This window comes from Macaca nemestrina, chromosome Y (genome assembly GCF_043159975.1).
Source record: "Macaca nemestrina isolate mMacNem1 chromosome Y, mMacNem.hap1, whole genome shotgun sequence".
Lineage (NCBI taxonomy): Eukaryota > Metazoa > Chordata > Mammalia > Primates > Cercopithecidae > Macaca > Macaca nemestrina.
Window position 1 is genome coordinate 2,979,757 of NC_092146.1, and position 14,687 is coordinate 2,994,443.

The 14,687-nt window shown below is 39.8% G+C and overlaps 1 long non-coding RNA gene across 1 annotated transcript in view; it reads left to right on the top strand.

Moving 5' to 3' along the window:
- The window catches only part of LOC139360955 (uncharacterized), a 266,593-nt gene that overhangs the window by 165,905 nt on the left and 86,001 nt on the right, over positions 1-14,687 (top strand). Inside the window, exon 3 of the long non-coding RNA XR_011618515.1 lies at positions 7,300-7,390. This is a non-coding gene — a long non-coding RNA (uncharacterized lncRNA). The remainder of the gene's footprint in view (positions 1-7,299; positions 7,391-14,687) is intronic.

A 14,687-nucleotide genomic window follows, 5' to 3' on the forward strand; every position in this document is an offset into this window, starting at 1 on the left:
GAGATCCTGTCCTTTGCAACAATATGGATGAAACTGAAGGTTATTATAGTATGTGAAATAATAAGCCAGCATAGAAAGACAAACTTCTCATGTTCTCACTAATTTGTGGTACCTGAAAATTAAAACAATTGAACTGACGGAGATAGAGAGTAGAGGGATGATTACCAGAGGCTAAGAAAGGTAGTGGAGTGGGGAGGTGGGGATAGTTAATGAGTACATAAAGAATAGTTAGAATAAATAATACATACTAGTTAGAATAAACAATAAATAAATTACTGTTGACTGTAGTCACCCTATTAATAGCACAAAAAGGTGACTACAGTCAACAGTAATTTATTGTATACTTAAAAATAACTCAGAATATAATTGGATTATATGTTGTGCAAAGAAAGGATAAATGCTTAAGATGATGGATACCCTATTTATCCTGATTTGATGATTATGCATTACATGCTTGTATCAGAATGTTACATACCCCATAAATATATACACGTACTATATACCCACAAAAATTAAAAACAATAATGAATGGAACCCCAGTTGCCTGCTGGATACTGATCTAGGCATGGTGGCTATAACAGTGAGGCAGAGAGATAAAGCCTTCCCTATTCTAATGTGTATCTGAGGGGTTGGGAGAGCCCTTACGAAGAGCAGGTTTGGGAGTGGGGAAGTTAACAGGGATACTCTGCTCTCTGTTGTATTCATGGCCACCACTAGTCGTTTACCTGGTGGTGGGTATGGTCATGGAGGACAGTGAATGACAATTCCCCCACCATCCCACGAATTTTACATTTTCTCCTTCAGTGTTATCTGCTTTTGCTGCAAATCCTTGACTGTATATATTATTCTTGCCACTTTTTAATTTTATTTTCTGTACAAATTTCCAATTTTCTCATTGTGTTTACACTAAATTATTTGTTCAGCCCACTTCCTTCTAATTATATTAGAATATATATATTCTTTTGGTATTCCTTCTTAACTGTACATGGGAAGGACTGTAGCATACACACAGGGTGTATGTCCCATTTCACTGTAGGATCTGGCCATTCCTGGAGCACATCACACTAGCCACAGTCAGTAGCTCAGGGGTGGTATATAAACCCAACCAGGCCCATCAGAAATCCCTGCCTCTTATCCAAGAGAATAAGAAAAAAACCTGTATCTTCAGGTTCACAGGGCTGCAAGTACATGGCACTATTTCTACCAGCCAGCAGGGAAAAGGCTGCTGTTAAAGTAGAACGGATGAAAATAGGGCAGCTTTTAGCTCCTACAAGAGCATCCATCACACACATCACACATATTTTTACAATGAATGAATGAAAGTGAAAACCACCCAGGAGAGGTTAATAAAAGGCTCATCTGAGGCCTTAGACTTGAGTGTGGGGGTGGAGTCCTGCCCACAAACCCTTACTCTTTCTATCCTGCTCTATTCTCCCACGGTCTGCAGCAAAACCTCCACATTCTTTTGGGGGCTGTGAGCCCGGGACCCACCCCACTCACTGTCAACAGATTAAAAGGAGTCCTGCTTATGAAAACAACAGAAGTCATCAGTTGGAAAGACTTTATCTTCTTGCATCTAAATTTACCAGCATCTGAATACTTTACTTTTATTCTCTTTTTATAAATACGCTTCTTCCTGTAAAACACAAACTGTGAGCTTATCAGTCTGTCCTGCATTGCTCAAGTCTGCTGTCTACCAACTTTTTTTTTTTTTTTTAAAGACAGGGTCTCCCTCTGTCAGCCAGGCTGGTGTTCAGTTGCACAATCACAATTCATGGCAGCCTCAAACTCCTGAACTCAAGCCATCCTTCCACCTCAGCCTCTCATGTAGTTGGGACTATAGATGTGCACCACCTAGTCTGGTAATTTTATTTTATTTTTCTCTCTATCAGACTGGAATGCAGTGGTACAATTGTCTCAGTGAAACTTCTTCCTCCCAGATCCAAGTGATTCTCCTGCATCAGTGTTCCAAGTAGCTGGGACTACAGGTGTGCACCACCACACTCATCTAATTTTTGTATTTTTAGTAGAGATGGGTTTTACCATGTTGCCAGGCTGGTCTCAAACTCCTGATCTCAGGTCATCTGCCCACCTTGGCTTCCTAAAGTGCTGGGATTATAGGTGTGAAGCACCATGCGGGCCTGGCTAAAAAATTTATTTTGTAGAGACAGGCTCTTGCTCTGTTGCCCAGGCTGGTCTCAAATTCCTGGCCTTAAGAAATCCTCCCACTTCAGCTTCCCAAAGCATTGGAATTACAGGTGTGCACCATTGCAACTAGCTTCTACTGCATTCTGGTCATGAGCATTTAAATATGACAGTGTCTCTCCTATCTTAAACAAAAATTCCTGGCTCTCCTTCTCTTCCAATTAAAAACCATCTTTCCTTTCCCCTTATTTAAAAGAGGTTTATAGTCACCGTTTTCCATCTTTGTTTCCCCTGTGCTGCATAACCCACTGTAGGTCTATCTCTGTACTGACCACTCAACCCAAACTTTCTTCTTGCTACAGCCAGTGGGCATGGTGTCATCCATATCGTACTTGACTGCTTAGCAGTGCTAGATACAGCTGATCCTCTTCAACCTGGCTTCCAGGAAGGCCCCTCTCCAATTTTCCTTTCTACTCATGTTCGTTACCTAAATTCAAGCTGATCTGTGTGTTCTCCTACACTGAAGCAGATGTGGGAGCTGCAAATCTCTGTATTTAAAGCAATGTACCAGGAGATTCTTTTACTGTGACCTCTCAGGAGCATGTTTGCAAGTACTCATATTCCTCAGAGATCTATCCATGTGTTTGAGGTATGGTTTATGAAAGAGTTTGTCAATCCGCAACCAATTGGCCAAATCTGGACCACCACCTGTTTTTGTAAGTCAGTATTTTCGGAATACCACCATCCTCTGCCCTTGCACTGAAATATTTCTGTGGCTGCTTTTGGGCTGCCACGGTAGAGCTCAGCAGTAGTTGTAACAGAGACCATACAGCCCACACAGGCTGAAAGATTTTCTATTGGACCTTTTGTAGGAAAAGTTTGCTGGCTCCTGGTTTAGAATCTCCTAGCTGCTTCCAGAAATCAGTAGCCTTCTTCATGTGTGTCTCTCTGTCCCACATCCCAAAGCACAGAAGTTGTGACCATTTTGAATCACCAGTTCTGCAGGACTCTGATCCAGGCCATCCACCTGGCATCCCTGGAAATGCTCCCCATTTGTTGTCCATTTTTATCCCCTCTTCTCAGAGCAGCACAAGCATTCTCTTTAAATAGTGATCTTAACCATGTTTTTTCTTCCGCCTGAAACAAACCTTTTAGTGACTTCCCCTTGCTCTAAGGATAAAGACCTAGTTCTTACACATGACCTACAATGTCATTCAGGATCCACCCTACAGCTTTCTCCTTATTATGTTCTGCTCCACCTCCACTCCACAATTATTAAGCACCATAATGGCTGCCATTCCCAGAAAACATTGTGTGCATGCTTGCCTGTCCATTCCTTCTACCTGGAACACCTTTTCAGCCTGCCCCTTTCCACGATGCAACTCTTCTTGTTTCTCACTCTCAGGACAGATGTCACAGCTACTTGGCATGTGTCATGTGTTTTGGGTGTTGCCAAGCCCTATTTTCTTCATTAATAGCTGTTACAACAGAAGTTATTCTGGTTTTTTTTGTTTGTTTGTTTGTTTAAGAAACAGTATAATTTAGATACTTAGAAATGTCTTTGTTTGGGAAAAAAATTTCAATGACACTGTAAAAGCATCACATGGTCTACCCCCATAATAATTCTCCATTTTTGAAAACCCAGGATTCAGTGTGGGCTCTGCCCAGAGCTCAAAGGTCCAGCTAAAATATCAGTAATCAATATCTAAATAAACTTAGTCTCCTTATACAGACCTGTGATAGATTTCTATGATTTTATGTTTGATCTGGCATCCATCTTTAATCTCCCTCTAGCACCACCAGACTTTTTCTCTCCATACTTTGACATATAAATCTTGCCATCTGATTTTTCACCAAAGAGTTGTTTCCTCCAGTATGCAGATTTAGGCCTATTTGTTTATTTTTTATTTTTGTGGTTTTTTTGAGATGGAGTCTTACTCTGTTGTCCAGGCTGGAGTGCAAAAGTGTGATCTCAGCTCACTGCTACCTTCACCTCCTGGGTTCAAGCAGCTCTCCTGCCTCAGCCTTCCAAGTAGCTGGGATTACAGGTGCCTGCCACCACACCCAGATAATGTTTTTGGATTTTAAATAGAAGTAGGATTTTGCCATGTTGGCCAGGCAAGCCTTGAACTCTTGGCCTCAGGCGATCTGCCAGCCTTGGCCTTCCAAAGTGCTGGAGTTACAGGCATGTGCTACTACACCCAGCTGATTTAGACTAATTAGCTGACAACTGCCAGGGTAATAAACCTGGTTATCAAGAGTTTGCAAGTCTAAGACAGGAAAAAAGGACATCTTATAAATATATAAAATGTACTTCTATTGGCATGAGTAATACATCTATGTATTTACTGTTTTACTGCCAAACATATATAAAAGATTCTAATTAATTAGCTCAAAGAAAAATAAAACACTTAAATACTTCAACAGAAAAAAAGGAAAGACTAGTCAAATGCTTTTTCAGTTGTATGTGACTTAAATACAGTCTTTAATAAATAAATTAGCTTCAAAATCATTGGTGAAGCAATATTAGAAATGTCTTAAATTGACAGCATACATTTTTGTTTGCATTTGTTGACCAAGCAATTTCATACTTATCTCTGCCAAATACTAAAAGGTGGCAACATTTGACATAGAGGCTACAAAACTGTAACTCAGACCAAAACAGAATGATCTGTGCTTATATGATTTTTAATAAATAAAACTTTAATATTGGTATAGTAAAGATAGCTACATGTTGAATTGTTTAGCAGAATACCCTTACCTCTAATCTTGTCACCTTAGGCGATCTAGTCCACAGAAATGAAGAAAGTTTGCTCTGGGAAAGGACTATTACCACCTTTGTTTCAAAGTTAAACTATAAACTAAGTTAATGAACAAAAGTAGCTTGGAGTTTAGAAGCAAGATGGAGTCAGTTAGGTCAGTTCATTTTCACTGTCTCAGTTACAATTTTGCAATGGCAGTTTCACACCTTTAAATTATGTCTATCACAGTTTTTGTAAATAATCTAGTTAAATGATTAAAATAAATAGATAAATGTAATGAGATAAATATTCATATACAAACTTGGCATAATTTAGGATCTAAAGTTAAATTAAACAACAGATATTTTCTTATTTGGGTATTTTCCAATAAAAATATATTGTAGGAAAACACTCTAAAACTTTGCCCTTTTTAAAAGGTAGCTAACTTTGTCTAATTAAGAGCTTATTTAAAGGTTATATATAAAACAAGGCAAAAGAAATCAGGAAATAAGGGAGATACAAAGAAAGTTATAAAAGTAAAAAGGGCTTTAAAGATTATTGACAAAAATAAAAATATCTTCAAAATGTAAACATTTGGTCTAAATTATACAGGTCAAATATTAGGTTTTCTGAATGTTTTAGGTCATAAGCTGCTTCTTTTGACTTAAAAACTGTGCAATTTATTTTGGAGTGTTAAATTCCAGATAAGGCTTCAGGGCATGTGAAATTAGCCTGCCCCTACCTATGCAAAAAGGCATTAAAGAAAGAGATTTTATATAAGAAAGAATCTTCTGTTTTAAAATCTTGTCCTAAAGTAAAGTAACTGGTTGTTTAAAAAGAGGGATGTTTATGAAAAATCAGAAAGTCAAGGCATGTCATACCTTGTCTGTGTAAGTTGTGAAAGAATTTAGGAAGGGGAATTTGTGCAAGAAATGTTATACAAGTTAAAGGTGATTAGGCCTCCTAAATGCTTTATAAAATGCCACTGTGACTCTTAGCTATACAACTTGCCTGCTTTACAGCTAGATTAAGGGAAACCTGGAGTTAGATGCTGGAATAAGTCAGACCTTATCTGCACTTCTGTCTAAGTCCTACTCCATGCCCTGTACATAATTAAAATCCCAAACTTACCAAGGTTTTCACCAAAATTAAAGGTTGCTCACGGTTAAAAGTGTAACATGTATTTAAAACTATTGAAGAAACAGTCTACTTGCGAGGTGTGTAAGGAAAGTAAAATGTACTTTTGGTAAAAAGATTATAAAAAGACATGAGAATGTGGATTTTTGCCTAGATTAAAAGGTTAAATGATTGTTTTAAGTTGAATAAAACAAAAATGAAGGTTTAAGCAAGGTGTGGAAGGTTAATTGTAAAGGAAATTCTGTGTGTAAACATACCAGCTTAAGTTAAAGGAGTATCATCCAATTTTTCTGTAAATTGAGCATTAAAATAAAAGCACAATAGGTTTCTCTTAGGGCACTAACCTGCTCTTTAATAAAAATTGTAAAAGATTATAAAAGGTCTATAAAAATCTTACCCTGTGGTCAAACATTAAAACTGAGTAAATATGTCTAGATCGTTTTGTTAAGAATTGGGTTTAACATTAATATTACATTATGTGAAGGGGAAATGTGGCTTATTTTGTACCAAAAATCATACTGGAAGCATTGCCACATATAAAATGGATTTGGCTTTCTTTGGGCTATATTTTAAGTATGTTATTCATATGTGTTCCAAAATCATGTGAAGTTCCCATAATTCTGATATATCTTAGTGTATGTTATCATTAATAATTATAATTGTTATGTTCAATTATTGTCTGCCACAGAGATAACAGATTTCCTTGTCAATTGTGTCTTTTAAAGCTTTGTGTCATCCATAAATGATTGTTGTCTTATTTTGGTCCTCTTTAGAAGGTGGTTTATAATCAGCTAAAAAGATCTAACAGGTGCTCTTGAATGCAGATTTCTGATAACGTTGGAGATTGTGACATAATAGAGGAAAAACCTTCAAGACTCTTCAAGGGCTAAAATTTTCATTTATATCAAGCAGGACAGGAATTAACTGCATGAAGTGAACTAATAGGAGACTGACATTATCTTGTTGACTTTTGACTTCAAATGTTGCTAATATTTTATTTTGCTTTTCAGAGTCAAGGAAACTTTTCTATTAAGCTCCTAACCATTTTTAGCAATTAAGTAAAGTATACTCCTATGAAAAAAATTTGGAGCATATTTGTTTCTTTCTACCTGCTTTCTCCAGAATTTGGAACCTACTTGTGAGTATTCTTAATTTATGGCAATATAGTTATTTGCATAAGTATAATAAGAATCATTTTCTTTTGTAACAGGACATAATTGGAAAAACTTGTTATTTTACCAAGGCTTTGACTGGAATTGTATGCTGTCTTTTACAGAACCAAAGGACTTATGGAACCAATAAAGTCTTTGAAAAAACTGGCCTCATATTTTGGGTACACAGTTCCTGTACATGGTTTCTAATCTGTGGTAAGTAAAGAATGTCACTTTCTGATAGGCCAAGAACCCCAGGTTATCTTGGAACCTCAAGAGGGGAGGAATTCATCCCAACTCATACATATTTGATGCTACAAATCCATGACTGGGCTGGGCTTTAAAAAGGTCCTCTCTTGCCCAGGCATTTTGGCTCACACCTATAATCCCAGCACTTTGAGAAGCCAAGAATGCAGATCACCTGAGGTCAGGAGTTTGAGACCAGCTGGGCCAACGTGGCAAAATCCCATCTCTACTGAAAATACAAAAATTAGCTGGGCATGGTGGCAGGTGCCTGTAATCCCAGCTACTCAGGAGGCTGAGGCAGGGAGAATTGCTTGAACTCAGGAGGCAGAGGTTGCAGTGAACTGAGATCACACCATTGCACTCCAGCCTGGGTGACAGAGCAAGACTATGTCTCAAAAAAAAAAAAAAAAAAAAAAAAAAGGTTCCTTCTAGAGCACAAAGTTCCATCAAAGCCACTTTAAAAGTCCTATGTGAAAAATAATTAGTCTTGCTGCACTGTAAACAAATAATTAGGCCAACTATAATAAAGCAAACCAATCCTACCATGATTTGTCTTTTAACACAAATGAGAAACTGGAGGAAGAAAAAATATGTTTCAAAAACTATAGTACACCTGTTGTTAAGTTCTAGTCTTGCCTGATGTTTTTCAATTTTTACTATTTTTTGAGTTTGGATTAAATTTTAGTCTTTCTGGCTGCAAGTCTCCAAAATAATGTTTTTAATTTTTTCCTTTTTCTTTTCCTTTTTCCCCATTCCTAACTGGGAATCACTGAAGCCTAAGCTGTGCTTGCTTAAAGCTCTGTGAACTAAAGACTGGACGACTTAAATGTCAGAAAAAACAGCAGCCACCTATATATAAGGACAGGGAGGGGAACATCACACACTGAGGACTGTTGGAGGGTGGGGGGCTAGTGGAGGGAGGGCATTAGGATAAATACCTAATGTAGCTGACTGGCTGATGGGTACAGTGAACCACCACGTCACGTGTATACCTATGTAACAAACCTGCACATTCTGGACACGTATCTCAGAACCGGAACCAGAAGAAGAAGAAGAAGGAGAAGGAAAAGGAGAAGGAGGAAATACATAGGTTTTGTCCAGAAAAGCTGGACAATTCAATGCAAAGGGCTTCTAAGCTATAGGTGAAATTAAACATTAGTTGGCAATTAGTTGAGTTTGTCTAAAGACCTGGGATCAATGGAAAGGAAATTATTCCAGTTAAGATAAAAGACCGTGGGCCAGGCACGGTGGCTCAAGCCTGTAATCCCAGTAGTCTGGGAGGCCGAGGCGGGCAGATTACAAGGTCAGGAGATCAAGACCATCCTGGCCAACATGGTGAAACCCCATCTCTACTAAAAAACAAAAAATTATCCAGTTGCAGTGGTGTATGCCTGTAGTCCCAGCTACTCAGGAGGCTGAGGCAGGGAAATCACTTGAACCTGGGAGGTGGAGATTGCAGTGAGTTGAGATCACACCACTGAACTCCAGCCTGGCAACAGATTGAGACTCCATCTCAAAAAAAAAAAAAAAAAAATTGTGGAGACCAAGTTGTTATGAAGTTTTATAGTGGCCGCCCCTAGATGTAACATGTGATAAACATTTCCTATTCAGACCTTTAAAAGGTCTAGTTTATCTCTTTAGGATTATAAGGGCCTGGAAGAAAAATATCTAGCTATGTTAATAGAGATTCTTTACAGATGAAAAATTTTCCCCCACAAATGACAGTTTTGCAGGGCCAAGATTGAAAAGTAAGTCACAATATATAGGGTTAAATAAAACCAATCTGATGAGAATTTATGGTTTGTAGGCCATGATGCTCCAGACCCCTTAGACAGGAATTTGGGCAAAATAAAAAAATGTTCAAAGCACAATGAAACCTATTACTGCTCGGTTCATTCCCTAATACATTCCTTACACCCAGGAAGCACTCTGGTGTCTGAAAACATATAACACAATTATAAGAATTTCAAGGGGGGGGCGGAGCAAGATGGCCAAATAGGAACAGCTCCAGTCTCCAACTCCCAGCGCGACCGACACAGAAGACTGGTGATTTCTATATTTTCAACTGAGGTACTGGGTTCATCTCACTAGGGAGTGCCGGACAATCCGTGCTGGTCAGCTGCTTCAGCCGGACCAGCAAAAGCTGAAGCAGGGTGAGGCATTGCCTCACCTGGGAAGCACAAGGGGAAAGGGAATCCCTTTTCCTAGCCAGGGGAACTAGACACAAAACACCTGGAAAATCGGGTAACTCCCACCCCAATACTGTGCTTTAAGCAAACAGGCACACCAGGAGATTATATCCCACACCTGGCCGGGAGGGTCCCACGCCCACGGAGCCTCCCTCATTGCTAGCACAGCAGTCTGCGATCTCGCGGCAAGGCAGCAGCGAGGCTGGGGGAGGGGCGCCCGCCATTGCTGAGGCTTAAGTAGGTAAACAAAGCTGCTGGGAAGCTCGAACTCGGTGGAGCTCACAGCAGCTCAAGGAAACCTGCCTGTCTCTATAGACTTCACCTCTGGGGACAGGGCACAGTAAACAACAAAAGCAGCAGAAACTTCTGCAGATGCAAACGACTCTGTCTGACAGCTTTGAAGAGAGCAGTGGATCTCCCAACACGGAGGTTGAGATCTGAGAAGGGACAGACTCCCTGCTCAAGTGGGTCCCTGACACTTGAGTAGCCTAACTGGGAGACATCCCCCACTAGGGGCAGTCTGACACCCCACACCTCACAGGGTGGACTACACCCCTGAGAGGAAGACTCCAAAGCAAAAATCAGACAGGTACACTCGCTGTTCAGCAATATTCTATCTTCTGCAGCCTCTGCTGCTGACACCCAGGCAAACAGGGTCTGGAGTGGACCTCAAGCAATCTCCAACAGACCTACAGCTGAGGGTCCTGACTGTTAGAAGGAAAACTATCAAACAGGAAGGACACCTACACCAAAACCCCATCAGTACGTCACCATCATCATCAAAGACCAGAGGCAGATGAAACCACAAAGATGGGGAAAAAGCAGGGCAGAAAAGCTGGAAATTCAAAAAATAAGAGCACATCTCCCCTGGCAAAGGAGCGCAGCTCATCGCCAGCAATGGATCAAAGCTTGACAGAGAATGACTTTGACGAGATGAGAGAAGAAGGCTTCAGTCCATCAAACTTCTCAGAGCTAAAGGAGGAATTACGTACCCAGCGCAAAGAAACTAAAAATCTTGAAAAAAAAGTGGAAGAATTGATGGCTAGAATAATTAATGCAGAGAAGGTCATAAACAAAATGAAAGAGAGGAAAACCATGACACGAGAAATACGTGACAAATGCACAAGCTTCAGTAACCGACTCGATCAACTGGAAGAAAGAGTATCAGCGATTGAGGATCAAATGAACGAAATGAAGCGAGAAGAGAAACCAAAAGAAAAAAGAAGAAAAAGAAATGAACAAAGCCTGCAAGAAGTATGGGAATATGTAAAAAGACCGAATCTACGTCTGATTGGGGTGCCTGAAAGTGAGGGGGAAAATGGAACCAAGTTGGAAAACACTCTTCAGGATATCATCCAGGAGAACTTCCCCAACCTAGTAGGGCAGGCCAGCATTCAAATCCAGGAAATACAGAGAACGCCACAAAGATACTCCTAGAGAAGAGCAACTCCAAGACACATAATTGCCAGATTCACTAAAGTTGAAATGAAGGAAAAAATCTTAAGGGCAGCCAGAGAGAAAGGTCGGGTTACCCACAAAGGGAAGCCCATCAGACTAACAGCAGATCTCTCAGCAGAAACTCTACAGGCCAGAAGAGAGTGGGGGCCAATATTCAACATTCTTTTTTTTTTTTTTTTTTTTTTTTTTTGAGACGGAGTCTCACGCTGTTGCCCAGGCTGGAGTGCAGTGGCGCCATCTCGGCTCACTGCAAGCTCCGCCTCCCGGGTTCCCGCCATTCTCCTGCCTCAGCCTCCTGAGTAGCTGGGACTACAGGCGCCCGCCACCGCGCCCGGCTAATTTTTTGTATTTTTAGTAGAGACGGGGTTTCACTGTGGTCCCGATCTCCTGACATTGTGATCCGCCCGCCTTGGCCTCCCAAAGTGCTGGGATTACAGGCTTGAGCCACCGCGCCCGGCCTCAACATTCTTAAAGAAAAGAATTTTAAACCCAGAATTTCATATCCAGCCAAACTAAGTTTCATAAGTGAAGGAGAAATAAAATCCTTTACAGATAAGCAAATGCTTAGAGATTTTGTCACCACTAGTCCTGCCTTACAAGATACCCTGAAGGAAGCACTAAACATGGAAAGGAACAACCGGTACCAGCCATTGCAAAAACATGCCAAAATGTAAAGACCATTTAGGCTAGGAAGAAACTGCATCAACTAACGAGCAAAATAACCGGTTAATATCATAATGGCAGGATCAAGTTCACACATAACAATATTAACCTTAAATGTAAATGGACTAAATGCTCCAATTAAAAGACACAGACTGGCAAACTGGATAAAGAGTCAAGACCCATCAGTCTACTGTATTCAGGAGACCCATCTCACACGCAGAGACATACATAGGCTCAAAATAAAGGGATGGAGGAAGATTTACCAAGCAAATGGAGAACAAAAAAAAGCAGGGGTTGCAATACTAGTCTCTGATAAAACAGACTTTAAACCATCAAAGGTCAAAAGAGACAAAGAAGGCCATTACATAATGGTAAAAGGATCAATTCATCAGGAAGAGCTAACTATCCTAAATATATATGCACCCAATACAGGAGCACCCAGATTCATAAAGCAAATCCTTAGAGACTTACAAAGAGACTTAGACTCCCATACAATAATAATGGGAGACTTCAACACTCCACTGTCAACATTAGACAGATCAACGAGACAGAAAGTCAACAAGGATATCCAGGAATTGAACTCATCTCTGCAGCAAGCAAACCTAATAGACATCTATAGAACTCTCCACCCCAAATCAACAGAATATACATTCTTCTCAGCACCACATCGCACTTATTCCAAAATTGACCACATAATTGGAAGTAAAGCACTCCTCAGCAAATGTACAAGAACAGAAATTATAACAAACTGTCTCTCAGACCACAGTGCAATCAAACTAGAACTCAGGACTAAGAAACTCAATCAAAACCGCTCGACTACATGGAAACTGAACAACCTGCTCCTGAATGACTACTGGGTACATAAAGAAACGAAGGCAGAAATAAAGATGTTCTTTGAAACCAATGAGAACAAAGATACAACATACCAGAATCTCTGGGACACATTTAAAGCAGTGTGTAGAGGGAAATTTATAGCACTAAAAGCCCACAAGAGAAAGCAGGAAAAATCTAAAATTGACACTCTAACATCACAATTAAAAGAACTAGAGAAGCAAGAGCAAATGCATTCAAAAGCTAGCAGAAGGCAAGAAATAACTAAGATCAGAGCAGAACTGAAGGAGATAGAGACACAAAAAATCCTCCAAAAAATCAGTGAATCCAGGAGTTGGTTTTTTGAAAACATCAACAAAATTGACAGACCACTAGCAAGACTAATAAAGAAGAAAAGAGAGAAGAATCAAATAGATGCAATAAAATATGATAAAGGGGATATCACCACCGACCCCACAGAAATACAAACTACCATCAGAGAATACTATAAACACCTCTATGCAAATAAACTAGAAAATCTAGAAGAAATGGATAATTTCCTGGACACTTACACTCTTCCAAGACTAAACCAGGAAGAAGTTGAATCCCTGAATAGACCAATAGCAGGCTCTGAAATTGAGGCAATAATTAATAGCCTACCAACCAAAAAAAGTCCAGGACCAGATGGATTCACAGCTGAATTCTACCAGAGATACAAGGAGGAGCTGGTACCATTCCTTCTGAAACTATTCCAATCAACAGAAAAAGAGGGAATCCTCCCTGACTCATTTTATGAGGCCAACATCTCCTGATACCAAAGCCTGGCAGAGACACAACAATAAAAGAGAATTTTAGACCAATATCCCTGATGAACATCGATGCAAAAATCCTCAATAAAATACTGGCAAACCGGATTCAGCAGCACATCAAAAAGCTTATCCACCATGATCAAGTGGGCTTCATCCCTAGGATGCAAGGCTGGTTCAACATTCGCAAATCAATAAACAATCCAGCATATAAACAGAACCAAAGACAAGAACCACATGATTATCTCAATAGATGCAGAAAAGGCTTTTGACAAAATTCAACAGCCCTTCATGCTAAAAACGCTCAATAAATTCGGTATTGATGGAACGTACCTCAAAATAATAAGAGCTATTTATGACAAACCCACAGCCAATATCATACTGAATGGGCAAAAACTGGAAAAATTCCCTTTGAAAACTAGCACAAGACAGAGATGCCCTCTCTCACCACTCCTATTCAACATAGTGTTGGAAGTTCTGGCTAGGGCAATCAGGCAAGAGAAAGAAATCAAGGGTATTCAGTTAGGAAAAGAAGAAGTCAAATTGTCCCTCTTTGCAGACGACATGATTGTCTATTTAGAAAATCCCATTGCCTCAGCCCAAAATCTCCTTAAGCTGATAAGCAACTTCGGCAAAGTCTCAGGATACAAAATTAATGTGCAAAAATCACAAGCATTCGTATACACCAGTAACAGACAAACAGAGAGCCAAATCATGAATGAACTTCCATTCACAATTGCTTCAAAGAGAATAAAATACCTAGGAATCCAACTTACAAGGGATGTAAAGGACCTCTTCAAGGAGAACTACAAACCACTGCTCAGTGAAATCAAAGAGGACACAAACAAATGGAAGAACATACCATGCTCATGGATAGGAGGAATCAATATCGTGAAAAGGGCCATACTGCCCAAGGTTATTTATAGATTCAATGCCATCCCCATCAAGCTACCAATGAGTTTCTTCACAGAATTGGAAAAAACTGCTTTACAGTTCATATGGAACCAAAAAAGAGCCCACATCTCCAAGACAATCCTAAGTCAAAAGAACAAAGCTGGAGGCATCACGCTACCTGACTTCAAACTATACTACAAGGCTACAGTAACCAAAACAGCATGGTACTGCTACCAAAACAGAGATATAGACCAATGGAACAGAACAGAGTCCTCAGAAATAATACCGCACATCTACAGCCATCTAATCTTTCACAAACCTGAGAGAAACAAGAAATGGGGAAAGGATTCCCTATTTAATAAATGGTGCTGGGAAAATTGGCTAGCCATAAGTAGAAAGCTGAAACTGGATCCTTTCCTTACTCCTTATACGAAAATTAATTCAAGA